Below are 19,934 nucleotides of genomic sequence, written 5' to 3' on the forward strand. Positions count from 1 at the left end.
ATCAACTTTCGTAAGTTTCTTCTTCACATGAATTTCCAGATGAAGAAAGTCAATCCACGTCCCAAAAATTTGAGCAGTGGAATGAATCTTGATGTCCATCCAAACAAACACGATCATTTTCCAAATATTGGTTCCGCTGCATATCTGGAAGAAGTTGCCTACTAGACATGGAGGGGGTATACCTACACAAGACAACCAATTAATTAGAAGAATGTTGCAATTTGAGATATAATTGGCCATCATATCACATAGCACACCACATGTTCAACACTAATTGACACAGAAACAGTGACTGTAACTTCCAAGAGGAGTCGAGCTATGCATGCAAAACAATACTAAAGAGACGTTTTAAATATACGATGTACTCAATACAATATTCAAGCTTCAAATTTTTATCATATATGATAAGCTCACTTAGTATTTGAAATTGCTCATTCAATTTCAAAAGATAATCTAAATGGTAATCAAAATCCAGATGTTTTTGTTAGATGATACTTTAACAGTTTCAAAATCACCATTCATATCATCTAGGTAGATTATTTGTCCACTCATGATGAGTCCATCAGGTTAAAGCTTTAGTGCAACTACACTTTCTGAATTTCATCAACTTTATGGCATTTGGTCTATAAGAGCTCCACATCTAAGCCAATCCAGTCCAATTGGCTGGTCCAAACTGGTTTTTTGACAAATTGATGACTTTGGAACATTATATTTTTATCAGAGCCTTTTTACTTTATTCTTCAAAGAATTATGTAAATTAGATAGTCAATTTTGGCCATTATATTAGCTTCAGTAAATCAAATAATGGGAAAGCCCAATTGCACTTGTAGAGAACAAAGTTAAATGATAAAGGAGCTCCTTCAGGTACCAGATTTAACAAAGTGATGTAAGCTCACCTTGAATAAGATAATTCACTTTCACAAGTTGAGATTTCTGGAGTTGACTCTGAAAGACCTTGCGTCTTATCAGGCAAAGGCTGATTGTGATATTCATTTTGTCAAACGTCAGTGGCTTCAATGGGTGAATTGCTTTCACAAAGAATGTTGCTGTCTGACAATGACCTCTTTAAAAATGTCCTATACACATACAAAATGTAGACTTATTAAACATTTTGAAAGAAACCTCATTTTGTGTCATATAGTTTAATAGATATCATATCACAAATATAGTATATCCAACATGCTTACATACATAGTAATGGATGAACTTAAAAAAACATTCAAAGAGGATATCTCCAGTGTATAAAATTTGTAGACGATACAAACTTAGTTGACGAAACAAGAGAATGAGAAAACTTTAAGCTAAAATTGTGGAGAGATATTTCAGAATCTAAAATATTAGATTTAAGTAGGACTGGGATAGAATATAAGAATTGTAACTAGCAAAACTACAAATAGGGAGGAAGATAGAGTACAACTTGGTGGGTTTATAGAGTTTAACAAAGAAGTCTTCTTTAGCATCAAGTCTTTTATCTCCAACATTGCATTAAAGGAGGCATATAATTCACGAGTCTGCCGAAGCTTTCCTTGTATATTAAGCAGAGAGTGAATACATTTGGTTAATTTAGTTAAGATTAGAGGCAATAAGAAATTCATAAAAGAAAATGTAACAGATTTAACCAACCATAGTATTTCCATACCACATTTCTTCTCATTACACCAAAATAGAGAACCATTATAGTGAATCAAATTGATCCCCTTATAGTGAACCAAATTGATCGTAAATCTTCCAAAAATAATTTTTCTACTATAATTTATTCTTTGTATTTGTGGAACTGATTTAATTTAAATTTGCTTCTCAAAGATTATCCAACAACATGGTATAGCTATTCAATTTAAAACACTAACTAAAGCAGACAAAATTAGGATTTTTTCCTCCCGACAATCAGCACGTGGGTGCTCTGTTTTGTTGGTAACAAGCCCATCTCATATTTGCACTGCCACACTGTTGCTTGGGTTGAAGTGTTGATAATATGAGTCGTAGTCCCATTTTAATTTGTTGATGAATAGAAGTGTTGTCGTTATGAGTTGTAGTTTCATCTGAATTGTTTGGATAAACGAACTATGTCAATAATATGAATTGGAAATAGAAACAAAACCGGTTGAAGGGTGAATATTAATGTTGATGGAATACAAAGTTGATGTAAATCGATGTGTATGTGTTGAACATTTATCAAATGCTAATGTTTTAGTTATTTTTTATATCTGGTTTAGCATATTTTTACTGGGCGTTGGCTCACCCTACTTGGGACACCATTTTCAGGTACAAGTGATATGCCGCCTCCAAGGACTTTGCTTGGGAAGTTTTGAGGCCGAAGTCCCTTTTGTTATTTTGTTTATGTATATATATTTTTTTGTTTCCAAGCCGAGGGCTTTATTTGTAAAGGGCTTCTAACCCTCTTTTGTTGTAACCAAGTGTTGGCTTAGAAAGTTGTAAACCCGTAGGGCATTTACTTTTGTTGTCAACATGTAATACTTTTGTATGGAACACTCTGATGAAAGTAAATTAAAGGTTTCTTTTATTAATTATGGATCTTGTGCATGATTGAGTCATGTAATATTTTTGAGGGCGTTACAGCTGATGTTGTGGAGTTGAATATAGAATCTTAATTTCAGAGTGATCTCAATTTCAAAGGTTATGGAGCAAAGAATAATTGAAAAAAAAAAAAAAAGACGAAATCAAATAATACTTGAATTCTCTCACCTTCAGTTTCATGCATAATGACAATCTTTTGTAATCCTTTCATTTCAAACCAAACACATAATTCGTATTAGAAAAATACTGCAATAATAATTTTATTTACAAAACATATTTCTTGCGTAGAGTTTTTTTTTTTTTTCTCGTTCTTGGTAACCTATTTTGTTCAATTTTCTTAAGGAAATACTACCATGCACAATCCACTATCATAAGAAACTTGAGAATTTTTTGAGGTGAAGTTATGAATTTTCATAATGTTTGTTGCGAATAATTGTAGTGTAATTCTAAAGGGCCGTGTAAGAAACCTCGTGAGACCAGGTTGAACCCAATAAACCATGAACAACATTTCCAAGAAAATAAGAGAGAGACAATCTGAAGAATGACAAAAAATATGGAAGATTAGAAGAGAATGGAGTAAATTACCTGCAGAGCCAATTGAAGAGAGAATCCCACAACCCTATTTCAGAGAAAATGAGAATTTTAGATGAATCGAATGGAGTTGTCAAGAAAACCCTTTTTGATTTTGTTTTTGAGTTATGAGAAAGCAATCAAAGCAAATCATCATGTTCTGTAAATTGAATTAAAGAAAGAGAGAGATCTGAAACTTCTTAGACATACATAAATATAATATATATATATATATATATATGAGAGAGAAAGAGAGAAAGAGAAATAGAATTAGGGTTTTTGATTCCCCCACTACATTCTGCCCCTACTACGCATCTCAATTGCCGCCTCTGTCAATTCTAGCCTCTAACTTTGGCTAGCGATCTCAATGTCAAACCCCTTCGATTGTGTCTCCTCGATTTCAGAGAATGGCTACTGCTTTGCAATGGTGATATCAATGGCGGTGGTGGTCGTGTGCTCATGTACTGACGGTGGTGGAGAGAGAGAAAGGGGGGGCGGAGGAGAAGAAGGGCGTGATAGAGAGACACAGGCGTGATAAAGAGAAAGAATAAGAAGCTTTTTTTTTTTTTTGGTTCATTAGCCACGACACAACAAAGGCCATGGAAAAAAAATTCTTTTTATGACGGTTAATGGTTTGCTACTGCAAAAACCATCCAACATATCCTTCCCTCTTTTTGTGATAGGAATTGTCGTCACAAAAAGCGACTATTAGCGACGGGATATTAACCGTTGTAAAAGGTTCCGTGTCTTATACTAATTTTTCTAGTAGTGAGAGGCCTTGCTTTTGCTTTACTACTCTTTTGAACCTTTTGTGGTCATGTAGTACAAACCTTGACTGACTATGTATATAATCTGAATTTTTGCTAACATTGGTTTTGAATAATCCTGGATGTATGTATGACATACTTATTGTGAATATGCATATGGTGTGAGTTATTATGTGTACGTAAGAATGTTTGGTTAAGCCATATATGCACAGCTCAACGGATAATCTTTGAAAAAAATTTCTTCAGCAATTTGGCCCCCTATTATTATTAAATACGCTTTGATTTCTGACTACGGTCGAAGGTAATCTTGCGATTAGTGGCCAATTATGACTCTAATCTATAGGGGCGGGTTGGGGTCATGACAGTACCCCTAATAGAAAGTCCACCAAGCTGACGTAAGTCCCATAGCGAGATAGACATTTTGCCTATGAAAATGTGAAGGGCATTCGTAGACGGACACCAAAGCTCACAAAAGGCCCGCATAACACTATGTAGTCAGTCATACGAGAACAATTAGGCATAAATTGCATCATAAATACCCGCATCATGTAGTACCTCACGATGTTGCCCCAATATATCCTCCAACCATTCCCAATATCCTTCACAAAAAGAAGACTCTGCTACGGCCTTAAAAATAATGCCCCGTGTCACCTTATGAGCCCGAACTACACTCCCAAGGGTAGGAAATGAGCTAAGATCCTCAATTTCTTCATGGTTAGATGACTTTAATAATAAAACCCTAGAGTGTGATAGGCCTTCAACCAATTTTCATAAAGTCTCATGAGCTCATCGCGCCAAATGAAAAAAACCATCAAGCGGCTGAACTTTAAGCCCCAAGAACCAAGGAAAGGAGGGCGAATTGGAAGAGTAGTCCCCTCCTCAATAGCGTCACTAGAGTCCTCAAGAATGGTCAAGTATCCCTTCTTGAAAGCCTTGAAGTACACCATCACTGAGTGACAAAGCCAAACAATTATTAAAAAAAAAATGCATATGTTGTGGAGACATATATGACATATGATCATGACATAAGTCAAGCTAATCACTTGGTCGAATGGGTGATGGTAGAAGTGTCTACTTTACTAGCCCAAATATCCAGTCAGCTAGTTTGATAGGCGCATTCCTCCACATAAGTCAAACTAAGCACCTATGGTCGAATGGGTGGTGGTGGAAGTGTCTACTTCACTAGCCCAAGCGGCTAGCTCGATAGGCACATCCCTCACATAAGTCAAAATAACCAATTATAGTAAAAGGACAGTGGGATATATTACTCAATTATTCCTACAAAATCATCATTTCTTATAAACAATAATACAATGCAATTTCCAAAGGGGAAAAAAAATTGCACATGCTTGTGCAGGCGCAAAAAATAAATAAATAAATAAAATAAAAAATAAATCTACACGAGTTCCAATGCAAATATACATCCTATCAATTCATAAGTATATATATATATATATATATATATATATGTGATAACCCTGTTCCATGTTGTGCTAATTGATCTTAATTCTGATTGTGATTTTATGCTTGGTATGGTTTTGAGTGATAATTACATGATTATATGTGTTTCTGTATTTCTATCTGTTCACCGTAAGAAAATCTGTTTGAATTTCTACTTTAGAATTTAAATTGAAGGCCGTAGAGGCAGCAGAAACTGAAATTGACTACGCCATTGTGATTAGCAAGAACTTTAGAGCCTACAGTGAAATTTAATTGGAAATTAATTCGCATCAAAATAATTAGATTCAGAACGATTAAATTAGGCTCAATTACTTAGCCTTAATCAATTTGATTAACTAAGCCTATAAATAGGGTTATATTCACTCAATTCCTCTCTTATGAACTCATATTTGCTGAGATTACACTTTAGAGAGAGAGGGTGAATGGAATTTAGAGAGAGAGATGAGCCATCCTTGAAGATCTTGCAAGAGAACTCAAGTTTTGGGAGGCTAGGCTCTAGAATTAGCTAAAATTGTGAAGATTGAAGCTCCTAGGTGAGTAATTGAGCATAAATTCATGAGTTTGAGTTTGTAATTTTGTAAATTCAAGTTATATGGTAATCAATAACAAGAATTAAGTTGAATTTGAGGTATTTGAAGTCAATATGAACATGCATGTAGAGTATTGCCATGATATTGCATAATCAAGCATGTAACAAGTTAAATATGAGAAATTGAGTGTTAAGTCATACATGCAAGCATGGTTTTGTTAAGCTCCATGAGTATGAACATCAATTGTGTTATTTAAGTTGAAAATGAAGCTTGCACTTCACATGCATGCATAATCCAAAATGACATGGAAACTAGTTTACATAAGCTTTAAAGTTATGAAGTGAGTTTGTTATGATTTGACTTTATGAGATGGAATTATGTGAATTTGTGGTTCAAACCTTGTAAAATTGGCCTTTATATTCGTGATTAAGGTTGCATTGTAGAAATATGAGCTTTACGATATGAATTACATTGATTGGAACCAACTTGGAAGCTCAAACAGAGTTCTGGAAAACCCAGAATTCGACTTGTCCGCTCGAGCGGAGGAAGTGACGTTCGAGTGGAGAAATCAAGCTCCCAGCAGTTTTGCAGACATTGATGTCCGCTCGAGCGGGAGGAGTCGGGCTCGAGCGCCAAGTTACATGTTTTGAGCCCTGTTTTAAAAATTCTAAAAAAATGGTTATATGTTTTATTTTCCGTTCTCTTCCGTTTCTAAGGACTCTTAGGCATGCATTGAGCTTTGTGTATTACCAAAAAAGATAAGAAAGTGGCCTAAGAGGAAGAAATAAATTAAGAACGGATTGAAATGTTTGTGACCCAATGTGTGTTATGATTTATGTAGGGTCGAGCATAAGGACGAATCCACCGGCAGAACACTGTGAGTAATATCTTAATAAGGATATTTTGAAGTGTGCTATTTGTCCAATTACTTACTCCTATTTGAGTCGCATAAGTTTGTTAATTTGAATTATGGACAAATAATTGTTACCCAAATGAATTGCGCCAAAGGCCATTGGATATGATTGAATTGGGCCAAAGGCTGTTGGACATGATTGTTTGGGCCAAAGGCCGTCGAACATGAATGATTGGGCCAAAGGCCGTCGGACATGAATGATTGGGCCAAAGGTCGTTGGACATGAATGAATTGGGCCCGAAGCCGTCTGTTAAGGACAAAGTGGGCTAGAGGCTATTTGATATGTTCGGACTTAAAGCCGTCTATTGTACTAGATAGAACCATAAATGGGCCCAAGGTCGTCTGACATATGTACCTTCGTTTCAAATTCCATTCATGTACCTTCTTTATTTGATATTATTCACTGGGCTTTCACTCATTCTCATTCATGTGTATGTAGGTGAGCAAAGAGATGTTCAAACCGAGCCTCGGTGAAAGTTATGTGAGCAAAGTCAAGGTTTTGTGGAGTCAGCCCAAACGTCTCACGCACGAGACTTGTTTGCCTCTTTTGTCTTTCTTTTGTTACTTTGGTGAAAATGTTAGATCACCATGTACATAAGCTTTTGGTTTGGCTGACCATAACTTGAATGATCCTGTTGTGTAAAACTTATATGTTAACTTCCTTTTGACGTGGTTTATTAACGAATATGTGTGAAATGTTAATATGCCATGTAAACACAGCTCTATGGACAAAATTTTTAAGTTGCTTCCGTTTTGGCCCCCTTTACTCTATCGAAATATGTCTAAATAGGTTTAAGGTCGTAGGTAATCTCTTAATTACTGGCTGGTTATGACCTTTATCCATAGGGGTGGGTTCGGGTCATGACATTATATGTATATGTGTAGGCTACCAATGTGTGTTGCTTGTGCAGGCAAAAAAAAAAAATAGTCAAAGATATTCAAAACATGGGGTCTTGATGGGTGACCTCATCAATAAAGACTAGGTGTGTATAAAGCTATTGGATGCACATTGATATATAAGAAATTTCGACAAGTTTAGGAAACTCACCTCAACCAGTACTCTGCCACACAGCCTCCAATTGCTTTTGATGGTGCCTTTCGTTTTTGTGCGTGGACCTAATAATCGTGTTGTTATAAATAGAATAGAAAAGTGTTCTGGGGCTGCGCAAACCCTAACAAGCCCTAGCAATACTCTTGTAATTGCCTTCCATATGAGGAGAAAGAACTAATTGTGCATAGCAGCGGGAGAAAAAAATTAAAAAAAAAAAAAAAAATTTGCTCCTTTAAATTATATTCAGAGAACCACAATCTTTCTTATTTTGGAAACAAATGCATAGCTAGTCTTTGCATTTATTCCATAAATTAAAATCTTTACCTCATGAATATGACCAAGCTACTTCAAACCTCACCTTTGATCCTAGCAAGCAAGCATCAAACCAGAATCTTGAAATGGGGGCAATTTGTAAATACTTAAATTTTTACGTGTCTTGATCTCCGTCTAATTAATCAAGGCAAATAGATTTTCTTGATTAATCAAAATAAGATGGTTAAATTTTTTTTCAAATGGTTGTAGGTCCTACCAAAATTATGGATCTTAACCCATTTTAAATTATGGGTCACACCAAAAGAAAAGTGAAATTATTTTGACAATTGGGTCGACCCAAAAGTGTGGGGCCCATAAAGTTATTTTGTCATAATTTGGTGAATAACTCAAATTTAAATTCAAATTTCAGTGCAAATAATTTCTATAAAAGGTAAATTGTTTGTTTCTTGGAGATTAGAGTCAATTTTGGAGTTTCCAAAGTCAACCCTCCCTTCCTAAGCCTATAAATAAAGGCTCTCATTAGGGGAAAAGGGATACATTTTTTGGCTAATGGTCTTGCAAGCTCCTAAGCAATCTCGAGACTCTACCAAATTCTCTTATTAAAATTCTCTCTAAAGTTCCTTAAACTTAAAAGCAAGGTTTATCAAGCACTTCAAATTTGTGCCAAACCTTTTAAGTTACAAATACAAATTTGGTCTCCGTTCTCAAAGAGATCATTTTAACACTCGTTCGAGATCAAGCTATTCAAGCCCTCGATTAAGCCTTTCTTCTCCAAGTTTCTCCATTCGAAGACTTGAAGAAATTCATCAACTTGTCCAGTTCAACAACAAACCTTTACAACCGTTGAATTACGCCCATTTTGGAGATCAAATCAAAAGATCCACTCTTTTGTAATAGAGCAAACTACAGAGAATTGCACCCATTTATTATAATCAAATAAAATTAATTATTTTTTCATTAATTCTGTGTCTTAATTGCAGGATACGAAATTTGTATTTACAATAGTATTACTGATAATGCACCTTCATGAGTTCTGCCAAAAAAGATATGCAAAAATAATTTGGTTGGAATAAATTTTTTACAGTTATTATGATGTGTTACATAATTAATTAGGACTCATTTGATAACTGAAATTATTAAGGTTATAGAGATTTTGTACTTGGTTCCCTTTAAAGATACTGTTTATGATTTGAATTTATGATTTTTCATGCATAATGTGAATAATTCTTACGATCTTACTTATATAAGTATAAATCCTGCATTTGTGTCAACCTACCTTAAGTACTTTTTCATATAATAAAATACTTAAATATTGTCATATAAAAATATTATAATAGATCATAATCAAACACTACTTGAAGTATAATTAAAGACTCGTTGTACCACTTCAGACATAACAAAAAAAAAAAATGAGAAATTAGCAAAGACCTTTTCGATAAATGACCAAAATAATACACCATGAGTTATAACAAAATCATAATTTGTATATTATAAAATTTTCTGTTATTTTTATTTATTTTTTTTAAGAAAAAATATTTCGATACAAGTGAAATTCATAATTTTTGATAAATTTGAATAACATAAATGAGGATTTGATTTCAGGTTGAGAATACACTCTTTTTTTTTTTTTTGTGATTAATTTTGAAAGAAATTATTTTTATGAGCCTATTTTACATAAGATCATGCACAGTGACAATAATTTTCATCAATCATTAGCAAATCTATTTATATTTGAATTTCAATTGTTAAACTTTTCTACACATAAAATATTAAGATTCAAAATTAATTTTTCATTTTAAAAATAAACCCCTATACATCCTGGTGTGAAGTGTCATCCTCTATTAGTTATTGTTTGGATAAATTACAAATACACCCTTTGAGATTTGCTTAAAATACGAATTGTTTCTTGTGATTTGGAAAATTACAAATACCTCTCTGCAAGAGTTTTTTTATTTAACAGAATTAATTAAAAAAATAAAATTTCTAACTGTTCATCTCTACAATAATAAAATTATTTGAATTACTAATTGAAATAAAATTTTAACATTATTAAAAACTGTTAATTAACTTAATGATTTATTAATAAAAGGATTTATTTGTTATGAAATTAAAATTTTATGAGACATAATATAATTTTTAAAATTATAAAAAATAATTTGTAATTTAAGTAAATATCAAGCATTGTGTTTCTAATTTACCCTTATAATTTTGAAGTTTTTTGAAGTCGGGAATTTTTCTGAATTGTGTGTAATTGGAGAGAGTTTATGGGTCAAGGCCCAAATGCCTAACAGGCCTGTAACTGATAGAAATATGATACGTAATTTGGCCCTATTAGAAAATGGAGTGAGGATGCGTGTGCGAATTTAGCCCAACAGATTATTAGCATCGGATGATTGATAAAGACCAGATTGGCCCAATGTCTCAACAACATCTATTTGGAGTACTTTCCTAATGTGAATTTAACTTAATTGTGATACTAATTCCGTTAATATTAGCAGTAAAAAAGGCAATAATATCCTTAGTGAAGCAAAAAAATTTACAATGAAGAATCCAAAATTGAATTATCAATTAAGAAATTTAATATTTTCCTAATTTTAACCAATTTCTAACTTTTAATTTCATTTCTAATTTAATCACATTAAATTTATATTTATAACCAGTGGTCATGTTGTGATATACACTCTTCAAAAGTATGTATCATATAAAAGTCATACTCTCAAAACGTGTCATAACTAAATCATTGTCAATCATAATTAAAAAAAAAAATAAGTCATAATAAAACACCATATAAGATATAGCCAAAAACATTTTGAATCATAATCAAAATAATATCATAATGAGTCATAATTAACAACATAATAGATTATAAGCAAATATTACAAACGTTGTAACTAGGACATGATACACATATTATTGAATTTCCCCTTTATATATTAATTTGTAAAATGTCATTTTGAATAATATAATATATTTGATTAATTTATATAATTGAAGGTCCTAGAAATAAATTATTTTCATTATTAAATGAGATTTTTGGTGGACTCAGGAACTCGGGACAACACTTTCTAACTTAAATATAAACTGAAAAAAGCCCAACCCATCTGATATGTACAAATCTCTCCTCTTATTAATGGACTTTTAATGAGCATGATGAGATGCCAAAGTTTGTCCAGGCCCATGAACTAAGCACGAGGGATGTTTCGATAATTCGAATAATTTATTTTGTCGAGTATTTTATATATATTATTGTCGTAAAAAAATTAGATCAATTTAATAATTGTAACATATTAAATTTATCATATTTGTTACTCCCAAAAAATAAATAGTCTATTTCTAAAAACACAATCTATTTTTTAATGATAAACACGATAAATTAAATAAGTTATAATTATCACACTGACTTAATTTTTTACATAAATAATATATATAAAATATCTAACAAAATAAATGACTTAAATTATTGAAACATACTATAATAAATTCCACGAGGCGGAACAGCACCCACAAGGAAATCACCTCCTGAATGAAAAGTTGGCAGGATGGCCGTAATTTCATAAAACCAAATTTTATACATAATTGTCGAGAATAAATATAAATTTGTGCCACCAAAAAAAAAAAAAAAAAAAAAAAAACACTTAAAAATGACAACAATGATACCAATATTTTTTTTCTTAAATTCTTCAAAAAAAAAAAAAAAAAAAAACTACAGTATTGTTTCCTCAATTAAAATGATTCCACGAACATAAGAGGGGAAAATTAGGGTGGTTCAGGGGTGATAAATTCAATCTAAAGATGATATAAGGCATTAGGTCTTTATTGATGAGAGGTCTACGTTTTATGAAATAGTTTTGTGAAAAATACTGGGAAACATTTTGTTTCTAATTTTACCCTTTAATTTTTTTTATCTGTTTGACTTTTCGTTGACTATTTGTTCAAATTATTTTCTATCTGTTTAAATTTTTTTGTTCAATTTTTTTTCCTTAAGTTATATCTATCTATTCAATTTTTCTCTAAACTCTACTCGTCTGTTCAATTTTTTTTTCTATTTGTTCAATTTTTTTTTTCTATCTGTTCATTTTTTTTGCTATATTCTATTTATATGTTGAAATTTTATAATCTTTTTTCTATCAGTTGAAAACCCAAATTGAATTTGTAAACAATAAATATCACATGACATAAAATTGAACAGATAGAATCCTTTATTTGTTTAATTTTTACTCTCCAGGTCCAGTTTCTCTCCCATCTCATCTCCTCTCCCTTTTCTATTTCAGTTCTTTGAATGTCCAGCCAAAGAAGACACCAATTTTCTCCACCATTTTTCTATTTAGCTTTTCTCCACCATTTGAATAAATCTGATATATCAGCCAATTTTTTTTCTTTAATGTGTTTCATCATTATCAACAACAACAACAATAAAAATAATACTCACACACCAACAAATAGATTTGTTCTTGATCTAGTGTATATATATAGAGATAGAGAACATAGGAGAAACCCTCGCTAAGGCAACGCCTCGTGGATCGGATAGAGATCTTAGATCTCTCTCTCTCTCTCTCTCTCTCTCTCCTTCCTCCGAGAAAATCGTGAAGATGTAAGATCTAAGTGAAGGATCACAATGTTGAAGAATCCATTTCTAGCATTTAGGTTCAATCCACTCTCTCTGTAACGCCCTCAAAATAATAACATTAAACCCATCAAATAAGACATGCATTTACATATAAACTAACCACATCCTTTTATTCATTCGAGTTCCTTTACATAAGTATTACATCTTTACATCAAAACAAAATGCCCTACGGGCTTACAGCTTTCCAAGTTAACACTTGGTTACAACAAAAGAGTACTAACTCGTTTACACATAAAGCCCTTGGCTTGAAGTTACATGTAATACATCAAAAGTAAAACAACTACACTATGTCCGCCTCTAGCCTCCCAAGCTATGTCCTTGGAGGTGGCATGCTTCCAGTACCTGAAAATGATATTCCCATATAGGGTAAGCCACAGCCCAGTAGAAATACACTAAACCAACCATGAACAATGACTAAAACATTAGCAATTGATAGATGGTCAACACTGATACGTTCACATAAATTACACATTTATGTCATACAACTTATGAGTCTAAGTTACCTTTCGTTTTTCCCTTTTTCAACAGATAAGCATGCTAGCTCTATCATCATTTCCACAGATATGTATAAAAACTATATCCCACGTTCAGATATGCATATAAGCTATATCCACATTCTACAACAGATATGTATAACAACAATATCCACAGATAAGCATATAAGCTATATCCACACTTTACCAAGATAAGCATATAAGCTCTATCTTCACTTCTCTAGACAAGCATATGAGCTGTATCTACGGAGTTCATCCCCTATCTTCTCCCAACACTATCCGGTTTAGAGGTACATCCCCTATCTTCCCCTAAACCGCGGAGTACATCCCCTATCTCCTCCTCTACACATAACGTATATAAACACAATGGTTCTATATACAATCACTCAATACATATAATTAATGTATTCTATCAACCGTCAAGTTCCATGACACATTTCATTGATTAGTTTCAGTTTGCCTAATCATCATGCATTGTCTACAACAATCACGACTATCCTCCACCGATAGCCCAAAGCAGTTATTTCTAAAACAGAAAATAAATGCACAATGGATATTCAATCAACATTTCATTTCCTCATTCCTCACAATTAATTATCTCAATTAATTAAACAATGTAATTAGGTCAATTCCCATAATTAACATTTCAACCCTTAGGTCCCATTTTCATCAATGATTCAACATCAATACCATTTCTCTATGCCAAACATGCATCTAGGTTTATTATGAATAAAACCCCAACTTTTGTAAAATTACACAAAAGCCCCAAACTTTCACAAAATTACCAAGCCAAGCCCAACATCTCAAAATACCAAAATTTAAAGACAAAATCCATAGAGAGGAGTAGGATATCCCTACCTCAAATTCGGAGTCCCAAAGGAGAAGACGACAAAACCCAACGTGCTCCAAAACCCGAGATTTTCAGATTAAAATGAAGCCCTCGACGATCAACAACTTTTTTGTAAAGGCCAAAGGTGAGCAAATCACTCCTACTAGATCAAAACCTAGAGAGAAGGTAGGGTCTAGAGTGAGAGGCTCAACAATGGTGATTTTGGAAAAGTAAGAGAGAGAAGAGAAAGTGAAAAAGTGATTTGAAGAGTCACAAATTCGGGACTTTAACCCACGTCTCCGCTCGAGCGTAAAACACCCCGCTCGAGCGGCCACTCACAGACTTCCGCTCGAGCGGCCAACCTCCCGCTCGAGCGCAGAATGCACTCGTTCAGCACTTTTGCAGAACCAGGCCTCCGCTCGAGCTCCCAACCCTACGCTCGAGCGTACAACACTGCACAACAAATACTGGATGGGTGTATTCCCCGCTCGAGCGCCAACACCTCCGCTCGAGCGGACAGGCCAAAAATCTGGGCAGCTAGTTTTGGTTTCTAAACTCAACCAACCTGAAACAAATCTGCCCAACACATCCTATAACTCAAATACGAAGTAAAAAGGATGTAAACAAGATAAAGAACAACTACCAACATCTACGGACCCATGTCCGGATCACTGTACAACAAGGGTAAACCCGGGATCGCTATAACCTCCCCCCCTTAAAGAATTTCGTCCCCGAAATTAAGCACAAGTTTTCAAAAACAAGTTTTCTCCATTTTAAACAATGTTACACTTTAACGTTCAACAATTCGACCCATTACCGGTCATCCCATCCCTTTAACAAGAGACATATCACAATATGTAAACAACATATGTACTTTCAACATGCATTAGCATTATGCATCATCTTTCCAATTTCAACAATACAATGTTACATTCAACTTCCATATGAGGCAAGTTCCCAAAACATACTTCCAATAAACCAAACATTTTCAATGTTTCACAACTTAAGACATATATAAAAGCTCTTAAGTTCAACAAAATGCAAGATCACATATCAACAAACAAGTCCGGATATTTCTCTCGGACTTCCAACTCACGTTCCCAAGTGGCTTCCTCCACTCCGTGATGTTTCCACAAGACTTTCACCAAAGGAATGGTCTTGCCACGCAGGACCTGATCCCGCCTATCCAAGACCCGAACCGGTCTCTCCTCATACGAGGCATCCTCATCTACCTCTAAATCGGTCCAATCCAACACATGTGATGGATCTGGCTCGTACTTCCGAAGCATACTCACATGAAACACGTCATGTACCCCGGTCAACTGCGGCGGTAAGGCTAACCGATAAGCAACCTCACCAATCCTCTCAAGGATCTCAAAAGGACCAATAAACCGAGGGGATAACTTCCCACTCTTCCCAAATCTCATCAAGCCTCGCCTAGGTGATATCTTCAGAAAGACATGATCACCTACCTCAAACGCCAAAGGCCTCCTCCTACGGTCAGCATAAGATTTCTGCCGACTCTGGGCTGTAACAAGCCTCCTACGGATAAGCTCAACTTTCTCCGTCGTCTCCCTAACCAACTCCGGACCCAACAAAGGTGCATCACCCACCTCGGCCCAACAAACTGGAGACCTACACGGTCGGCCATACAAGGCCTCAAACGGTGCCATACCGATACTAGACTGAAAACTGTTGTTGTAGGCAAACTCTACCAAGGGCAAGTGCCTCTCCCACGTCCCACTGAAGTCAAGGACACAACCCCGAAGCATATCCTCGAGGATCTGGATAGTACGCTCGGACTGCCCCTCAGTCTGAGGATGATACGCCGTACTAAAGGTCAACTTAGTGCCCAAGGCACTCTGCAAACTCTGCCACAATCTAGCAGTAAAACGAGGATCTCTATCTGAGATGATCGTCACTGGGACCCCGTGCAATCTCACTACGTCCCGAATATACAAATCGGCAAGATGATCCACCGAATCTCTCACGCGCATAGGAATGAAGTGCGCAGACTTAGTCAACCGGTCTACAACCACCCAAATAGCATCACTACCCCGCTGAGTCCTCGGAAGACCTACAACGAAGTCCATAGTGATGTGCTCCCACTTCCACTCGGCAATAGGCAAGGGTTGCAACAAACCCGCTGGCCTCTGATGCTCGGCCTTCACTTGCTGGCAAGTAAGGCACTTCGATACGAAAACAGCCACATCTCTCTTCATACCCCGCCACCAAAACTGGCGACCCAAATCCTGATACATCTTTGTACCTCCCGGATGCACCGCAAGACGCGAATGATGAAACTCTCGGAGTACTTCCTCTCGGCAAGACTCCGGTACAAACAAACGGTCTCGGTATCTCACACTCAGGTCGGGATACACCGTCAAACCCTTCTCCACTTTCCCACTGGAGATCTTCTCTCGGAGGGATTCTACCTCAAGGTCACCTCTCTGTGCCTCTAACACTCTAGTCACAAGTGTAGGCTGCGCAACGACAGAAAACAAGGCCGCAGCCTCAACAGATTCGCCCAGTAGCAAATCAAACTCGCCAAGTGCTCCCAACATCTCCCATTCCCGGATGGCTATGCAAGCTACATCACTAATGGTCTTCCTGCTAAGGGCGTCGGCCACAACATTGGCCTTTCCCGGATGATAATGCAACTCAAAATCATAATCCTCGATAAACTCTATCCACCTCCTCTGCCTCAAATTCAAGTCTCTCTGTGTAAACAGATACTTCAAACTCTTATGGTCCGAGAACACCTCGAACTTCTCACCATAAAGGTAGTGCCTCCAGATTTTCAAGGCAAAGATCACTGCTGCTAACTCTAGGTCGTGTGTGGGGTAATTCTTCTCGTGTATTTTCAACTGACGTGAGCCATAAGCTACCACCTTCCCCTCTTGCATCAACACACAACCCAAACCCTCTCGTGAGGCATCACAATAAACCGCATAACCCAACCTTCTCTCCGGAATAATTAACACCGGAGCGGTGGTCAATCTAACTTTCAGCTCTTGGAACGACTTTTCACAAGTCTCACTCCACACAAACTTGACTCCCTTCCGAGTCAGTCTAGTCAACGGTGGCGCTAACCTAGAGAAATCTTTCACAAACCGACGGTAATACCCAGCTAATCCCAGAAAACTGCGGATCTCAAACACACTCTTAGGCTGTGCCCAATCTTGCACTGCCTCAACCTTGGATGTATCAACAGACACCCCTTCCCCGGACACCACGTGGCCTAAGAATTTGACTTCCCCCAGCCAGAACTCACACTTCCCAAACTTGGCATACAGCCTATGGGCTTTAAGTAACTCAAGCACCACTCTCAAGTGTGCCTCGTGCTCCTCCTCAGAAGGCGAATAGATAAGGATGTCGTCCACAAAGACGACCACAAATCGGTCTAAGAACTCCCGGAAAATCTGGTTCATCAAGTCCATAAAGACTGCCGGTGCATTGGTAAGCCCGAATGGCATCACCAAAAACTCATAATGGCCATACCGCGTACGGAATGCCGTCTTCGGAATATCCTCTTCCCTGACCCTCAACTGGTGGTAACCCGATCTCAAATCTATCTTAGAGAAACAACGGGAACCCTTCAACTGGTCAAACAAATCATCTATACGGGGCATAGGGTACTTATTCTTAACCGTAGCCCGATTCAACTTCCGGTAGTCAATACACAATCTCAAGGCACCATCTTTCTTTTTAACAAAGAGGGCCGGTGCTCCCCACGGCGAAACACTAGGGCGAACAAAACCCTTATCTAACAATTCCTGGAGCTGAACTTTCAACTCAACCAACTCTGCTGGAGCAAAACGGTAAGGTGCCATAGAAATCGGCGCCGTACCAGGCACTAGATCAATAGAGAACTCTATCTCTCGGTGAGGTGGCAAACTAACAAGATCTTCGGGAAAGACATCCGAATACTCACAAACCACCCTCGGTAACACAACCTGGGTCTCACCACTCTCACCACTCTCAAAGCTGGCAAGTAGACTACTAAGCTCACTTCGCCCTCGCGAATCATACCCCGGTGGCAAAACACTACCAACCCGGTCTCCCAAGAAATGGAACCACTCCCCGCTCAAGGTACATAATGTAACCCTCTGGCGGTAGCAATCAATAACAGCCCGGTATGACGATAGCCAGTCCATACCCAAAATAACATCAAAACCCTTCATGGGCATGACAACAAACGGAAAAGGAAGCCTATAGTCGGCGACCTCTATATCACATCCTCTAACACCCTGTTTCAGGATCAACTCACCGCCCAAAGGCGATACCACACAAATAGGAGATGCTAATTGTGCTAACTCCAATTCCAAAATCGATGCAAATGCAGCAGATACAAAAGAATGAGATGCACCCGTGTCTATCAACACACTAGCAACCGAGTTGCAAAACAGAAAAGTACCTCTCACTACTGATGGAGCTGGTACTAAATCCTGCGCGGTAACAGCATACACGCGCCCCGTAGGCCCCTGGTCTACCTGCTCACCTCTCGGAGCAAAAGACTGCTGCACAGACTGGGATGACGAAGCTCCCGGATTGGCCCTCGAGGCCTGCACAGACTGAGCTGGCTGAAAACCCTGCGTCTGCCTAGAACCAGACGCTCCCGAAGTGGCACTCAACTGCGGGCAAAACCTGTTCAGGTGCCCAGGCTGTCCACACTGATAACAAGTCAAGGGCTGCCCCCTGCCCAAACTCTGACTCTGCGGTCTAGCTGAAGAAGAAGCAGTTTTCTGACCTCCACCCTTCTGCGGGCAAACTGAAACCTTGTGACCCAACTGGCCACACTTGTAACAGGTGAAATCCCCCTGACCACCTCTCCCGGAGCCTGCACTCGGCACTGGGAAGGTCGATCTAGCAACACCACCCTGCGACTGCTGAGGGTTAAAACCCCTCTGCCTCTTGCCATCACCCTGACTATCCTGGCTCCTCTTGGAGCCTCTCTGCCCCTCATCCTCCTCCTGCATCATGAGCTCCATATGAGCTGCAGCATCCACCAGGTGTCTATACTCTCGGATATAAGACCCACCAACCCTCAACTTGAGGCCCCGCCTCAACTTCCGCTCAAACGCATAGCAACGGCGTTCCTCAAACGCCACCAGTTCAGGTGCGAACCTGGACAAACTAGTAAAGGTAGCCTCAAACTCGGCCACTGACAAGCCCTGCTGATTAAGCCGGCTAAACTGATCCCTCAGCTTCTCCCTAGCTGCTGCAGACAAAAACCTCTCCTGAAAAGAATTTATAAACGCCTCCCAAGTACTACCAACACGAGCCTTCTCGTACTTCCACCATTGACCCGCATCTCCCTTCAGTTGGAAGGATGCCAAGGTCACTTTCAGTGCTCCGTCCTCGATGCCAAGCATCTCAAACGTCTTACTCATTTGCTCTAGCCACTCATCAGCCTTCAGTGGCTCCTTCGGATCCCCGATAAACTCGTCCGGATTACACCGGAAGAACTCCCTCTTCAAGAAGGAAGGCCCTGCCTCAGCTGCCTGATTCCCAGCTCTAAGAATACCCAAAGCTCCTGCTATCTCTCTGGCCAAGGCACCCATGGCCTGCTGACCCACTGGCTCGGCCACATTGGCCTGACCAACTCCCTCCTGCATTGCCGGAATCTCCCCCGGTAACGGTGCTTCCTGCCTCGCAGGTCTACCACGCCTAGCACCTCTTCCTCGTCCTGACATCCTAATAAAGGTAACACAGAACGTTAGCACATTCACAAATGTGCCGAAACTAAACACTCACGTCCTAATGCATGGACAACAGTAATTCACTCCACGTAAGCACATAAACACATAAGCACTTACGAATTTCATTTCCGGATAATGATAGTCCCGAGGCGTTACTAGAGTTCCGGTTAGAAACAGCATTG

This window comes from Camellia sinensis, chromosome 11 (assembly GCF_055761805.1).
Source record: "Camellia sinensis isolate YWXY chromosome 11, ASM5576180v1, whole genome shotgun sequence".
In the NCBI taxonomy this organism is placed as follows: Eukaryota; Viridiplantae; Streptophyta; class Magnoliopsida; order Ericales; family Theaceae; genus Camellia; species Camellia sinensis.